Here is a 16,864-nt window from a genome sequence, read left to right as displayed (position 1 = left end):
AAAAGTCTTTGCCAATGTTCTCAGAAGTAGTTTGTTAAAGAAAGGTTCATATGTTGGGTTACGAGCTGACTAGGCCTGCAAGTTGCAAAAGTTTCAAGTACTTTAGCAGTGAAAGGTAACTTCTCTCGGTCAGGTTTTCACAGTACTTTACAATGAAGAAAAAGATGCAGCTGAAGACTTCTGTTCCTGCAGTTCCTGCAGATCTCACTGTTCCTGAGCCTCAGTTGTGGGGAAAAGAGGAAGGACGTCGGGGGACTCCTGCACTGCACTGGAACTGGTCACAAATATTACCTTAAAGATACAACATCAGCAATTGCTAAATTGTCGCAAGTGGAGTGGAAACAAGGGTATTTAATAGCAACATGGGACGTCAAAGTTCTTTACACCTCAATCAGACATTAAACAGCACTTGAAACAATTCAATACATTTTCCAACAAGACTCAGTATCCAACTATCAATCGGTTAACATGTTGAAGGAGATGCTATTAATAACACTACAGAATAATATTTTCCTGTTTAACAAAGAATTCTTCAAGCAAACTAGGGGATTTGCTATGGGCGTCAAATATGCCCCTGCCCTTGAAAATTTAGTCATGTCAATGTTTGAGGACAAATATATCTACACAGATCAAGAATACGAAACAAACACCATTTCATGGATCAGATACATTGATGACGTTTTAATGATCTGGCAAGGAACTCAAGAAGAACTGGACAATTCATGCAAAGGGCAAATTCAAATCCACTAGGTATTGAATTTATTGGAACAACCAGTGAAAATAGAGTCAACTTTTTGGACTTAACCATATACACATCTGGCAACAAATTGATGACCAAAACATTCAGGAAAGAAATTGAAGTGAATTTGACACTCTATGTGACTAGTTGCCACCATAACCCAGTTATCAGGAACATCCCAAAAGGAGAATTCATTAGAGCTCAAAGAAACTGTTCAGAACAAAGAGCTTTTGAGGACGAATGTGGTCTACTATCAACTTGTTTTAAAGCTAGAGGGTATTCCAATAAATGCATAACAACAGCACAAGCCAAGGCATACACATTGGAAAGAGAATTAACTCTAACACCCAAATTGAAGACGGATAAATATCAAGAGGAAGTATGATTCATAACAGCATATTGTGCCAACAATGCTCAACTGCGGAAGGTTCTGAAAAGAAATAGGCATCTGCTTAAACTTGATCCACGCATAAAGGATTTTGTGGAAGAATACCCAACATTTTCAGGACACACTGTCGCAATTTAGCTTCACAAATATTTGGTAATTGACCTGGTACAATAAACCCTATTATCATATCAATGGGTGGAGACAAAAAAGAAACAATATCAAGTAGCGATCAACCAGGCATTTTCAATGTAACAAATTATATATTATCTTTATAATTTTATTTTAAGGTCTGATACCATAAAGGAACTATTTCAAGGTGATTATATTTATTCCTAATCCCCACGGTGCATAGTCTGTGAGGCACACACCTCATCAGGCTTTACAAAGAAATGATACTCTGCAGACCTAACAAGAATTTGACACAAATTGTGCTTTATTTTCTTTCTCTCTCTTGTAATGTCTGTTTATGTGTCATTATACCATATCGGATTTGATTGTATTTTATTTTTTATGATACCTGTGGTAATGTTCATTAATCAATACAAATTGATGTGATTTACTTTTATTTTTGCACATGATTTCCCCACTGTGTGACCTCGCAGTTTCGTGCATATATTGTCAAGGGTTTTGACCCATGATGAATCCTTAGACTGGGTAGATGTGGGGATGAGCTGTCGCCGCCCATTATTCTATCCCAGAACAAACTAAATCAATAGACTGGGTGGATGTGGGGATGAGCTGTCGTCGCCCACATTCACGCCAGAATCCAGGAGAACTGCGCAGTTGGCACAAGACCACTCCAAAGATACAACCTTCTTGTGGGGGGTTCCACATCACCACTCTACTGTAAGGATGCCATCAAAACAATGTTAAGCAAGGGTCCTACACTATCAAGCAAAAGACCACTCTATTGAAATGCAGTAATTCAAGACAGATCCCAAAAATGGATGCAATACCGGTACTCACCACTATCAGAAAGCCGGTGTTTTAAAACCACCAGACGTTTGTGTAAAACTGAACAGAAGAACCCAAACCAGGCCAAGGAAAGACTTGCTAAGAGGTGGACACAATGTAAAACTATATTCTGAAATGAGTTGAAGGAAGTAATTATTTAAAGTATATGTAAAAATTGTAAATTTGATTTAAACTGGGAACTAAAGTGACATTTAGCTGAATTCTGCCTGACAACTACCTCCGACAGGAGAAACCTGCTCAGCCACTCTTCCCAGGCCTAGCTGCATCCTGCTTCCCCACCAAAAGGAGTTGACACCTCTCTGATTAGATTAGGGGAGGGGCACCGCAGGAGGTTGAACAAAGCCTTGTCCAGGACTCAGGCAAATGTTATATTGGGGGGGCCGTAAAGTGGCTTCCTCTTGGGAGAAGTGGGAGGAGAAGTGCCTCTGGGAGCCACCCGAGCTGGAGGCGGGGGCAGACAGAAGCTTCCCCCATGTGCTTTGGAACCTAAACCACACCCATCTGGGCCAGAGCATAATTTTAAAAAGATAGAAAACTCATAGTGCGGGCTGGTCAAAATTATATAAATAATATCATTATTCTGGTGATTTTTCTGTGCACGTTTTAAGAGGTGTTTGGACCCTGTGGTGTATTCTGGGGGGTAGCTAGCGGAAAATAGGGTCTTACTCCAAATGCCTGCATGTTAAAAATCTGATACTTCATCAATTAATGTCCATACTCCTTGCGCACATGTGTGTAATTTTTGGTAAATGTCTGATATTGGTAAACCAGTCAAAAAGCGCAAAATGTTGTCATTTTTTAATGCAAGCCCCCAGGAAGATCAGAGGCAGACAAGCATGGACCATATGGAATATATAATGTGTACATGTAATTCCAACAAATTGTGTATCTGGGACATATGTATTTGAATCAAATATAGATTTGTGGGCAAATTGACCAGGGGAGGATCCTCTGACCCATAAACAGACCTCATCATGATGACAATCCAGTTCCTTCCCCCAATCATGGGAGAGGGGAGAATTGGGCCAATGACAAGTAGAGAGGGGCAGGCTCAGTTATGCCACGCACACACCCACTTCCAAAACACATAAAAAGAGACTGCTGGGACAGGTAGAGAGATTCAATTCCATTTACTGCGGGACGCTCTGCCGGGAGACTCCAGACTTCACATCCATCAATCTTCAGAGACCAGAAATTTACTTCAGAACTTAAAGCAAGGGCCTAAACCCACAAACTGAGAACTCTTCTCAGCAGGCCTCAGCATCCTTAAAATCATTTGCAAACTATTCCACAGCCGGGCAAGCTGTCTGAATTATTTGCCAAGAACCTTTGCCAGTACCCAGAAAGCAGTGTTACATCCAGAGTCCACTGGACCGGAAAGCAGAGCAGTATCCAGAACCAGAGGCCACTGTATCCAGAGAGGCTAGACCAGCAGAGCAGAGCTGACGCAGACCGCTGTGAGCAGAACCAGAGATCCGGATCACTGTGAGCAGAACCGGTGACTGAATGACCCGCCGAGCAGACAGAACCACCGCCGGACGTGTTGACCAGATCCGTGACGAGGCCTAGTTCAAATTTATATTGTGAGTACCTAGCAGAACTGAGCAGAACCAATCTCTTAGTTAAAATAATCTAATCCAAACTATTTTAACCTAATTAGAACAGCCTCCTAGAAATCGTGTCATCTGTCATTTTTGAAGCTGCACAACTGTCACTTGTCAATTCTGCAGCTGCAAGCTGTCACCTGTCAATTTGAGTTTACTTTAAATCCAAAAAACTATCTTTATTAAATCGTCTGTATCTCTTGAACCGTTTGGGCTAGGAACGAAATTTAACTTTCATTTTTAAGCTGTGATTCTAGGCTTTCCTAGAACCGACTTCCTACTCCCTATACTTTTTCTGCAATCGCGATGTATGCACTTTCTTGCGATTTGGCTCAATTTCTCCACTTGTCAAAATAGCAGCTCCATTCTTTCCTTTGTTAAAATCCGTTTGCAACCTGGTAATAACTCATAGAGCATTGCTAAAGTGAGCCTGAACTAATACCAACAAGCATCTCACTCACCCTGAATCTCTAGAGGGAATTAAAATCAGTTAGCACATTTTCCCATCCATTGCCTTCACATTTAAAAGCATTTTGGGCCTACGTTTCAAACTTCTACCTGTTTCCTCTAAGCTTGCTGGGGGGAACTGAGTTCCGTATTGTATTTGTTTGTATTCCTGAAGAATGTGTGTGTTACTTCCATCTCCTTGCATTGCATATAGGGGGGTGAATTGCCACCAGGGGAAAAATGAACATATTATCTTTTGTGAAACCATATCAGTTTATTTTCTGTGCTGCATTTATTCCACCTTGCATTTCCTTGAAACCATCAAGCATTTTCAGCTACCTCATCCTCTGTGCTACTTCTAAGTAACCCACATCAGTTTACCAGTAGAACGTTATCCATTGTTGATCACTGTCATATTCACAAGTGTGATATCCAATATTAATTTATTATAAAAGTGTGATAGATATATATTTTATATTTCGCAAATAAACCTTTTAAATTTGCAAAACAGACCTACTTCTTGGCTCAGTGGGGTCAAGGGGATTCTAAGAGAGGGGTGTTATATAAGGGTTGTCATACAGAGTACATGAACTGGAACTAAAAATATATCAATAATGGTTTCCCTCACATCCCAGACTAGGCATTGACTTAGCTGTAGTGTTGATTGAATATCGCTTACAAAGTGGGGGGTTAGATCTATTACTTGTGCAGATTAATACAGTGTGCTAACTGGTAGGAGACATACATCCGGTCGGATCACCACGCTGTGTTACGCTGTAAAGCACTCCTCAAAGGAATGCTCTAAGGAAATGGTCTGTTTTGCAAAAATAAAATACAAACTTCTGTAAGTCAGGAAGGAACTCAAATTCCAGAATGACGACACTGGTAGACATCAAAATAGCCAGAGAGCACTTCTTACATAAGCTATTTGTGAGAGGTGAGTGGACTCATCAGGACCAAACGGTCTGGTTGCAGGCAATCGCGCAACAGGTCACTGAAACAGGGGCAGATATATGGCGAGATCAGGGTCCCCTACATGTGGCCCTGAGTGAACTATATATGGCCCCTAAAGCCAAAGATGAACATAATAAGATTGCCAGGATAGCGGCATATTTGTACCTATATATGGGAGCCATACAGAATAAATGTGCTGAAGGCCAAGATCTGGCAAATAGGCAACAGATGGCGTTAGAGAAGGCCCAATCTGATCTGGACTCTTCTGAGCAGAGGCTGCTCAGGAGCCAGGAGTCAGAAAATGACAGCAGACAGTACATCACTAAAATAAAGGAGGATATGGATGTGCTGCAACAGGAAAAGGCTGACCAGTATACCAGATTTCTGGCCTTGCAGAAGGAGTGCCAAGAAGGCTTGGACTCCCTACTGCAGAGCCAGAAAAAGTTGGAGCAACAGTTAGACTTCAATAGGGCATGTGCTGAGCAGGTAGTCACCCTGCAAAGCCACCTAGATAGGGAGAAGGCAGATAGCAATAAACTGATTTTGAAAGACCTGGATACCCAGGCAGAGATTGACCAGGAGCTCCAGAAAGCGGGTGCCTTCCAAAGGCAAAGGGACGACCTGGCGGCACAGATGCAGGCTCTTAGTCAGGAAAGGGATACCTTAGGCCAGGAAGTCTGCCACTTAAAAAGGAAAATGGAAGAAAATCACCTGGTCCTCCAGGGACTGGGTGATCTCCAAAAAGAACACCAGAACTTGTTAGAGCACACCAGGAGGGTGGAGGATGCTCTGACAAGAAAGGAGCAGGCCAATAAGGACACAGCTCAGGAGGTAACCCTCTTGCAGCAAAGACTGGCCCAGTACTCCAGGACCAATCAGGAGACACAGAGAGAGAATGAGGGTCTCTGCCAGCACAATGATAGGCTCCAGCAACAGGTAGCCATGAAGGAGAGACTGATAGAGTCTAGTAAGGCCTTTACTGAGGAACTGAAAGCGCAGGCTCTTGCATTGCAAAAGGGAGCAGGGGCTGATAGAGACGAAGTTTGCTGGAAAAAGGAAACGCCTGAGCATAACCTCAGGAGCCCTAGTGCCAGAGGCCTTCACCTCTACCAGTCCCTGGACTCTGCCACCCCATGTTCCCTGGTGCACATTAGCACGGGGCCACAGAGATGGCAGATTACTATCCAGCTAAAAGTATGGGGCTCATAGGCCAGTACCACCAAGGAATGGAGGGGCGGGCATCCGGGTATGGGCACCCAAGCACAGTGCAATTTAGTGGCGAACCCCAGGAGAGTAGGCCCATTAAGGGCATCCTGAAAACCACTGCCCAGTTAGGTCAGTGGGGGGGGCTACCAATCAAATCCTGGCAGCAAGGAGGGATCTGAAGACTCCTCTGAGCATTACAGGACACAGGAGACCATGTCCCGACATTCTGCAAGCCATTCCCAGGCTCGCAGAATCCTGGAAAACCTGGAAGATCAGACGGGTACCTCTGGGAGCAGTGCTTCTGAGTCAGAGGATGAATGGACCAGGGTTACCCGAACCAAAAAGGCCAATAAGGCAAAAAAGGGCCTTGCTTAAGGACCCATTGTAACAAATAAAGGCAATAAGGAGTGTCATCACGCCTTATCATAAGAACTCCAAGTATTCTGTTTGGGAACACTTAGAGCTCTATGAGCAAATGATGGAGTCTTTCCATTGGAAGGACAGCAGTAGCTGCATCCAGTACGTCAAATGGACATTCTCCCCAGAATACTCCAGTTTCTTTGCAGGGCTGGAGGACCAAATCCATTCAAGATGGTCCGCATATAGGGCGGCCATCTTGAAACATTTTTCTGTTCATAGAAATCCTCAAGAGGCTCGCAACGCAGCCTACAATTTGCAATGTGGGGAGGAAAAGGCCCCACAAGAGTTTGTGCAAGAATTAAAGCGTGCTTTTGCGCAGACCACCAGAAGGGTGCGCACGGATAGCAGAGAATTTATCAATACGTTTTTCCATGCCTTACCGAAATACATAATGACCCAGCTCGTGAGAGATTTTCATGAGAAAAGATCTTTAGACTGGGTCATTGAACAGGCTACCCGGATCTATGAGGTGCAGAAGCCCATAGAAAATCAAAGTAATGCGCAGAAAAACCCCAAAACCAACAGCACCCCTGCTGCTGCCAAGGTGGCAGAGGTAAAGGTCACCCCGTATTAGATTTGGAGATGGGGGGGCCTAAAAACCTGCCTGCACCAAATAAGGACCCACGGGCCAGTCACAGACAGGGAGTCGAGGAGGTAGTCCCACAAATGGGGTCCCTCGCTCCCCTGATTATGTAAGTCCCCGCTACAAGGGAAACCGACCCATCATGGGTTATGTGTGGACTCCTCCAGTCCAAGGGGGGGGGATCCAGCCAAGCACCTGACCCAGGGAACTTAGCTCCTAACATCCCCCAGGAAGGCAGAAATTCACCAAATCCTGGGCAGAACTTTTTCCCCAGGTATCCACCCAATTTCCGGCCCCAAATTCATCCATCCTTCTTTCCCCAATTCCCTGAGCCCAGACAACCTAATCCGGGAGAGGGGAGGCCAAGGGTAGAGGGTTACCCAAATCTTCCCAACCCAGGGTATTACCAGAGAAGGGATAGCTACCCTTCCCGGGATCAGCCCAGGGGAGAAAATAGAGCCCCGTATCAGCCTGAGCGGGTTTCCCAGTTAGAGCGCCAGGTCCAAAATATGGCACGGGATCTGGGTCACATACTGAGGGCTCAACAGAACCCTCAGATGAGCATGCCACCGCAGAATGCCCCAAACTCTGGACCTGGTGTTCCAGAACAATGATGGGGGCAACACCCCGATAACCCACCGGTTCCCAGTGAGGAGGCACAAGGGGAAGGGGGGTGTAAAGCCTTGGAGGAAGCTTCCTTCCCAACTTGTAAATAGCCCCTGGAAAACCAGGAACCGGAAACAAAATCTCCTGCCCCTGAAAGCCTGCCTCCCAAGGAGCAGAGGGGAGGAGGTAGGAGAAACAAAGTACCCAAATAGGCCCAGTTTGTGGAGGAGGTACAGATCTTCCAATTTGAGGGAGAGATATCCTCAGAGGATCCTGGGGAAAGGATCTTCTCCTTTAGAGATGGGGGAACTCCTCCCAAAGAAAAATGGATCCCTAGGGACTCCAATCCAGACTGGGGAGATATGGAGACTGAGCTACCGCCGCCCATCATCTCATCCCAGAACCCACAATACCGAAATCCCCTAGTTCAAACCCATCCTGGTGACTGCCTCCAAAAAGGGGGGGGTGGCCCAGAACTTGAACCAGGGGAACCCACAATGGCTCTGATATCCAGTTGCCAACTTTTTCTTTCAGATTCCCAAGACTCTCCACAGAATTCTGCCCAAATCTCTTCTCTCGCAATGCCCAAAACCAGAAAATTAGCCCACCGGTTGTCCAAAAATGTGCATTATCTGTGCCCCCTTGAGGTGAAGGAGGGAATATATTATTCCCCGGTACAAGTACAGGGGCAGGGTACAATTTTGGCGCTGGTGGACACTGGATCTCAAGCTACCCTTCTGTCCAGAAGGGCCTTTGATTAACTGAATTTAGGAAGGGGAGAGAATTATCGCATTCCTCTCACCTCTCTTCCTGGACAACTGCAGAACTTTGACGGGAAGGAAATTCCCGTCGAGGGGACTGCAGAATTGGACATCAAAATTGGGCGACACAAGTTGAAACACCCGGTCATAGTAGTGACTCCAGAGGGCACCCCTTGTTTACTAGGGAATGACCTCCTGAGTAGGTTGTCACCCCTAATAGATTGCGTAAACACGGTTCTCTGGACCCAGACGAGCCGACCAATAAAATTAAAACAGAGTGTCAACCATGTTAGTTTAAACGGCACCTGCCACATGGTTGAACAAAAACCTGACCAAGGAGAATTTCACTTCCAGAACAACCAAATTCCAGACGTGACAGTAATAGCAGTAGGACAACAGACTGGTGGTGGGGGGTCCTCGCATATTTCTGAAAATCAACCTTCCTTCCAGTTTAAGGTGGTATTCCACACTGGAAAGAAACACTCTGAAATTCTTTACCAATCCACAATCAGACACTCCCACTCCTATAGTCCAGAAAGATGTGAAATCAGCTCAGAGCCTGGCTGATATTCAGCAAATTGGAGAGCAGTTGTTCATCCCTGTTCAGTTAAATGATGGGAAGGACTCTGTTCTCGCCCGAGTGTGTGTGAACAACGGTAAGAGCTTCATCAGCGAAGCCATGTTCCGCCAACTCCCAAAAGATCCAGCCATTTCCACTTTCAAACTGATAGACAAATGGGAGATGGACCTGGAAGGACCCACTTCCAAACATCTCCTGCCAAGCAGGTGTATGCTCAAAATCTCCATTGGCAACAAGAGCATAGTCCATAATTGTTGGGTCGTGCGAGACGTCACTGCCGCCTTTTACTTAGGCAGTGACATTCTCAATCGCTTTGCCATTAATTTGGACCTAATAAACTTCAAAGCTTGGTCCAGATTAGCAGATAAACCCATGGGCTTTGATGATCCAGAAAAATCATTTAGGTCAGCTCAATTGCTACCTTATGCAGTTGAAATTCAGATTAAAGAGGAAGTCACCATCCCAGAAAGGACCCGACAATTCTCCCTGGAAGTGAAAGTTAAAAGAGGACAAGAATTGAAAAACCCTGATGTTTATATACATCTAAATGCTTCTCTCCAACAGCAAGGGTTGGGGGTAAACCCAACTCCATTAGTCAACATAGAACATGACACCATTCCAATAGAGGTGGATAACAGCGACTTAAAGAGTATTACTCTAGCCGCAGGCACCATTATTGGAATGGCGGTTGATGACCAACATTTTTCCATTGATCTAGGAAATGAACTGTTAGGACCAATCCCCAAGGACTGTTTTGACAGTGACAGTGATGACAACACAACACCAGACAGGATTTTCACCCAGCATGGGGGGAACTTCCTGGTGTACACTTCTTGCCCTTATGGTAAGGAAGATGTGACTTGTGACTTCAGGAGGGATGAGGTGATTTTCCAGGTCCATGAGGGCTGCCTTTCCCACCTGAAGCCTCCAGTCCAAATCAGCACTCTGACCAGGGACTTCTCCACCCAGCTGGAGGAGGCCGCTGAGATAGCCAAACCAGAAATCTTTCCTGGCTTCAGGCATATGGTGGAAGAGAGGGTCAACCTAGCTGATGCCTGCGTGACTCTGGAACAGAAGCAAAAGTTGAAACAAGTTTTCTTGGGTTTCCAAGATCTCTTTGCAGTAGACTCATATGACTGTGGTCGCACCGACATCCACACCACAACAATTCCCACGGACCATGGGATGACTCCAGTGTTTGTGAAGCAATATCGTTTGCCTCTCGCATCCATGGAGTCCCTTACTGAAATAATTAAGAACCTTGAGTCCCGGGGAATAATCCATCCAGTACACAGCACCTTCAATAATCTGGTGCTGGGAATATTGAAGCCAAACGGCCAGTGGAGACTCTGCGCCGACCTTAAGGAGCTCAACAAACGGGTCCATACTTCCCAATGGCCTCTGCCCTACATCGATCAAGGGCTGGCCCAGATCCAGGAGTCACAGGTATACACAGCAATAGACCTGACCAATGGATACTGGACCGTGCCTGTCAGTAGGGAGGACCAATACAAACTGGCTTTTACCTTTGGGGGCCAGCAGTACACATGGACCCGGACTCCCTTCGGATACCTCAACTCCGGCAATTAATTCAACATTTTCTTACATAAGGCCATGCCCGACCTGGGTGCGAGGGGTAACCTGGCTTATGTAGATGATGTCCTCATCAAAAGTTCATCTGTGGAAGAACACATAGCGGAGATCCGTTATGTTCTGACACAGTTGAGGGCCGCCAGAGCAAAACTTTCCTTCCAGAAAGCACAGTGGTGTAGAACCTGTGTTAATTTCTTGGGGCATGAGATTACTCCCCAGGGTCTCTGTCCCCAAGAAAAGAAAGTGGAATCACTTCAGAAACTGAAAGACCCCACAACTCTGCGGGAACTAAGGAGTCTCCTTGGACTGACTAATTACAGCAGAAACATCATTGAAGGCTATGCAGAGATCACTAGACCCCTGATTCATCTCTTGAAGGGGGGGTCAAGTGGGAATGGGGTCCAGAACAATCCGAGGCAGTAAGACAACTCAAAAGAAGCCTCTCACAAGCGCCTTGCCTAGCTTACCCTGTCAGAAAAAAGGAGTTCTTCCTGGAGACAGGGTTCTCTAATATGTGCTTGACAGCAGTACTTTACCGAAAGCATGACAAGGTCAATAAAGTAATCTCCTATGCGAGCAAAACATTATCCTCTGTGGAGGAAAAATTCAACGATTGTGAGAAGGCACTCCTGGCAACGGTTTGGGCATTGAAGAATTACCGCCCGTTTATCTAGGGGGAACACATCATAGTGGAGACTCCACACCAGCCTCTGCAATACCTCCAAAGTGACAGAATCCGGGCCGGAAATGTGAGTAATTCCCAAATGACTTCCTGGATTCTGTCAATGCAAGGCTTTCCTGTGGAGGTCAGATATGGGCAAAACAAGAAGAGTCCCCTCGCGCAAGGTCTGGCTGACTTGCATGATTGTGCCAGAGAAAACTGTCTCGAGGACGAAAGTCTAAAAATCAAGGACAACATGGAGGCATACCTTAATTCCCCACACAAAGTCTTTGAAGAAGACAAGTGTGAGGGCATGCCCACTGTCTCTGTGGATGGATGCTCTTACCATGTTGACAACAATGGGGAGATAGAACTGGTGGCCGGTTTAGGGAATGCATCGGTGAAGGAGTTTCCAGAACCCTCCGCTGGATACAAAATTGTTCCCCGAAGTAGTCAGGTGGCAGAATTGATGGCTGTGCATCAGGCCATCCTCACTGCTGTCCAACATCAACTCTACGAACTGGTCATTATCACAGATTCGGATTATGTACGGAACGGGTTCGTGGAGCACCTGGTTAACTGGAAAACCAGAGGCATGTTATGTGCTAATAACAAACCCCTGAAACATGGGAAGCTAATCCAAAATATTGATGATCTGGTCACATCGAATGGGATGACCATCTACTGGAAAAAGATCAAGGGTCATTCCAAAGTAGAGGGACCAGACAAAACTGGAAAGGACTTAGCTGATCAGCTGGACAAAATCGGGGCCATCCAAGGGTAACTATTAGAAATAGAGTCCCTATTGGGGGAAATCCAGGTCACTGCTATCACTAGGTCCCAGACAAATGCTCACAATGATCTTTCAACTTCACAATGGAGTAAGGAGACCGCTGATGCTGATTTGATTACAGCTAAGAAGGGGGATCCAATAATTGGTAAGTTTTACTAACACATTGAGGACCCTGAGAACTTTCCCCTGACGGATACCGATTACATTGGGAAGGAGGACCTTAGAGTGTTGATGAAATGTCCAAAGATGTTCCGAATCCAAGACGGTTTGTTGGTAAGGAAATCCCAAGCTGGCCATGATCAGTGGGTGGTTCCTACCTCATTCCGAAGCCTGATGTTAAGTCAGACCCATGATGCGGCCACCGTCGGTCATAGGGGGTTTCACACAACACTGGAAATCTTAAGAGAGGTTGCATACTGGCCACACATGGGGCAGGACCTCGACCAATACTTGAAGGGGTGTTTTGTGTGTGCACAATTTCAGCCATCATCCCTCACACACTGTGCGCCTCTCCAAAAGAGGGGGATGACACTGCCATGGTCAGATTTGCAAATCGACTTTGTAGGCCCTGTGATTCGCTCGTCTAGAGGAAACAAGTACATGTTGACCGTTACATGTTTGTTTACCAAGTGGGTGGAATGTCTCCCAGCCCCAAACTTCAAACAGAAACAGCAGCTGCCCTGATGATTAAACCACATCTTTTCCCGTTTTGGTCTACCTCAAAGGATTGAGTCAGACAGAGGTAGACACTTCACCAGCGAAGTAATGACAAAGATGTGGGAGATACTGGGGGTTAAAAGAAGCTACACATTGCTTACAGGCCAGCTTCTTCTGGAGCAGTAGAGAGATACAACCGAACCATTGTGAGCAAATTAAAAAAGTTTGTGGCAGATTCTGGGCCAACTTGGGATATCCGATTACCTCTGGTCCTAATGGCCATCCTAATGGCCATCAGATCTACCCCTTCATCTGCAACTAAAATGTCACCATTTGAGTTGATGACCCGACGCAAGATGGTGCTTCCCCAGCATCTGCTCTACAGGACCAAAGAGCAGACACTGATAAATGCCTCCACAACTCATGAGTATGTGGAGAATTTAAGGAAACACCTTCAGCATGCTTTTGCCTATGCTCAGCGGAATCTAGAAAGATCAGCTGAGAGTATGAAAACGGAAGGGACCGTTTGAAATTATAGACAAGATCTCCCCTGTTGCATACAAGATCCGCATCCCCAGAGGCAGTTCAGCAGAGGGGGAAGACAAGTGGGTACATATAAATCAGCTAAAGTGTTGCCATCCCAGGCACACCCTGCAGCAACTGGAGGAGTCCTCTGCAATACCAGAGTAAGTCAGTTCAAACTCTAAAATATTCCACATATCAAAAATATAGTAACGTAATGCAAATGTTCCCTGTTATATATTGTTTTTAAAATCAGACTGCAAAATGCATTCGGATGTATAAATGTACATGCTCGCCACACCATTAATAGTGGTGGAGAAATGTCTATGAATGGGTATTGCCGCTCTCCTTTGTCGTCCTAGGAGAAAGACAACCTGGAGGCTGACCAAGGAGGACGACCGGGGACCGGAAGCAGAGACCCGAGGGGCCCGGGGTACCGCCCAATATTCCCATCAGGACCGGCGAGGAGAACCGATCGATCCAACTGGGTGGAGGAAAAGATGCTGAACTGTGCCATCTACAGAATTGGAAGAATATAATGCGGACATACCAGCACAGGGCTCAAAACATCCTTGGCACCAGACTTCCCCTCGACTCGAATCAAAGCGCAGTCGGGCGGGGGGTTTTGTCAAGGGTTTTGACCCATGATGAATCCTTAGACTGGGTAGATGTGGGGATGAGCTGTCGCCACCCATTATTCTATTCCAGAACAAACTAAATCAATAGATTGGGTGGATGTGGGGATGAGCTGTCGCCGCCCACGTTCACGCCAGAATCCAGGAGAACTGCGCAGTTGGCACAAGACCACTCCAAAAATACAACCTTCTTGTGGGGGGTTCCACATCACCACTCTACTGTAAGGATGCCATCAAAACAATGTTAAGCAAGGGTCCTATGCTATCAAGCAAAAGACCACTCTATTGAAATGCAGTAATTCAAGACAGGTCCCAAAAATGGATGCAATACCGGTACTCACCACTATCAGAAAGCCGGCGTTTTAAAACCACCAGACTTTTGTGTAAAACTGAATAGAGGAACCCAAACCAGGCCAAGGAAAGACTTGCTAAGAGGTGGACACAATGTAAAACTATATTCTGAAATGACTTGAAGGAAGTCATTATTTAATGTACATGTAAAAAGTGTAAGTTTGATTTAAACTGGGAACTAAAGTGACATTTAGCTGAATTCTGCCTGACAACTACCCCCGACAGGAGAAACCTGCTCAGCCACTCTTCCCAGGCCTAGCTGCATCCTGCATCCCCACCAAAAGGAGTTGACACCTCTCTGATTAGATTAGGGGAGGGGCACCGCAGGAGGTTGAACAAAACCTTGTCCTGGACTCAGGCAAATATTATATTGGGGGGCCGTAAAGTGGCTTCCTCTTGGGAGAAGTGGGAGGAGAAGTGCCTCTGGGAGCCACCCTAGCTGGAGGCGGGGGCAGACAGAAGCTTCCCCCATGTGCTTTGGAACCTAAACCACACCCATCTGGGCCAGAGCATGATTTTAAAAAGATAGATAACTCATAGTGCGGGCTGGTCAAAATTATATAAATAATATCATTATTCTGGTGATTTTTCTGTGCACGTTTTAAGAGGTGTTAGGACCCTATGCTGTATTCTGGGGGGTAGCTAGCGGAAAATAGGGTCTTTCTCCAAATGTCTGCATGTTAAAAATCTGACACTTCATCAATTAATGTCCAGACTCCTTGCGCACAGTCAAAAAGCGCAAAATGTTGTCATTTTTTAATGCAAGCCCCCAGGAAGATCAGAGGCGGACAAGCATCGACCATAAGGAATATATAATGTGCACATGTAATTTCAACAAATTGTGTATCTGGGAAATATGTATTTGAATCAAATATAGATTTGTGGGCAAATTGACCAGGGGAGGATCCTCTGACCCATAAACAGACCTCAGCATGATGACAATCCAGTTCCTTCCCCCAATCATGGGAGAGGGGAGAATTGGGCCAATGACAAGTAGAGAGGGGCAGGCTCAGTTATGCCACGCACACACCCACTTACACAACACATAAAAAGAGACTGCTGGGACAGGTAGAAAGATTCAATTCCATTTTCTGCGGGACGCTCTGCCGGAAGACTCCAGACTTCACATCCATCAATCTTCAGAGACCAGAAATTTACTTCAGAACTTAAAGCAAGGGCCTAAACCCACAAACTGAGAACTCTTCTCAGCAGGCCTCAGCATCCTTAAAATCATTTGCAAACTATTCCACAGCCGGGCAAGCTGTCTGAATTCTTTGCCAAGAACCTTTGCCTGTACCCAGAAAGTAGTGTTACATCCAGAATCCACTTGATCGGGACCGGAAAGCAGAGCAGTATCCAGAAGCAGAGGCCGCTGTATCCAGAGAGGCTAGACCAGCAGAGCAGATCTTACCCAGACCGCTGTGAGCAGAACCAGAGATCCGGATCACTGTGAGCAGAACCAGTGCCTGATTGACCCGCCGAGCAGACAGAACTGCCGCCGGACGTGTTGACCAGATCCGAGACGAGGCATAGTTCAAATTTATATTGTGAGTACCTAGCAGAACTGTACAGAACCAATCTCTTAGTTAAAATAATGTAATCCAAACTGTTTTAACCTAATTAGAACAGCCTCCTAGAAATCGTGTCATCTGTCATTTTTAAAGCTGCACAACTGTCACCTGTCAATTCTGCAGCTGCAAGCTGTCACCTGTCAATTTGAGTTTACTTTAAATCCGAAAAACTACCTTTATTAAATCGTCTGTATCTCTTGAACCTATACTTTTTCCGCAATCGCGATTTACGCACTCGCGAAATTTACCGCGATTTGCGATTTGGCTCAATTTCTCCACTTGTCAAAATAGCAGCTCCATTCTTTCCTTTGTTAAAATCTGTTTGCAACCTGGTAATAACTCATAGAGCATTGCTAAAATCAGCCTGAACTAATACCAACAAGCATCTCACTCACCCTGAATCTCTAGAGGGAATAAAAATCAGTTAACACATTTTCCCATCCATTGCCATCACATTTAAAAGCATTTTGGGCATGTTTTTCAAACTTCTACCTGTTTCCTCTAAGCTTGCTGGGGGGGAACTGAGTTCCGTATTGTATTTGATTGTATTCATGAAGACTGTGTGTGTTACTTCCATCTCCTTGCATTGCATATAGGGGGGTGAATTGCCACCAGGGGAAAAGTGAACATATTATCTCTTGTGAAACCATATCAGTTTATTTTCTGTACTGCATTTATTCCACCTTACATTTCCTTGAAACCATCAAGCATGTTCAGCTACCTCATCCTCTGTACTACTTCTAAGTAAGCCAAATCAGTTTACCAATAGAACGTTATCCATTGTTGATCACTGTCATATTCACAAGTGTGATATCCAA

The sequence above is a fragment of the Ambystoma mexicanum genome, chromosome 11 (genome assembly GCF_040938575.1).
Source record: "Ambystoma mexicanum isolate Mex_15411 chromosome 11, UKY_AmexF1_1, whole genome shotgun sequence".
Classification (NCBI taxonomy): domain Eukaryota; kingdom Metazoa; phylum Chordata; class Amphibia; order Caudata; family Ambystomatidae; genus Ambystoma; species Ambystoma mexicanum.
The sequence above is the reverse complement of the archived record's forward strand: the minus strand, read 5'-3'. Positions refer to the sequence as shown.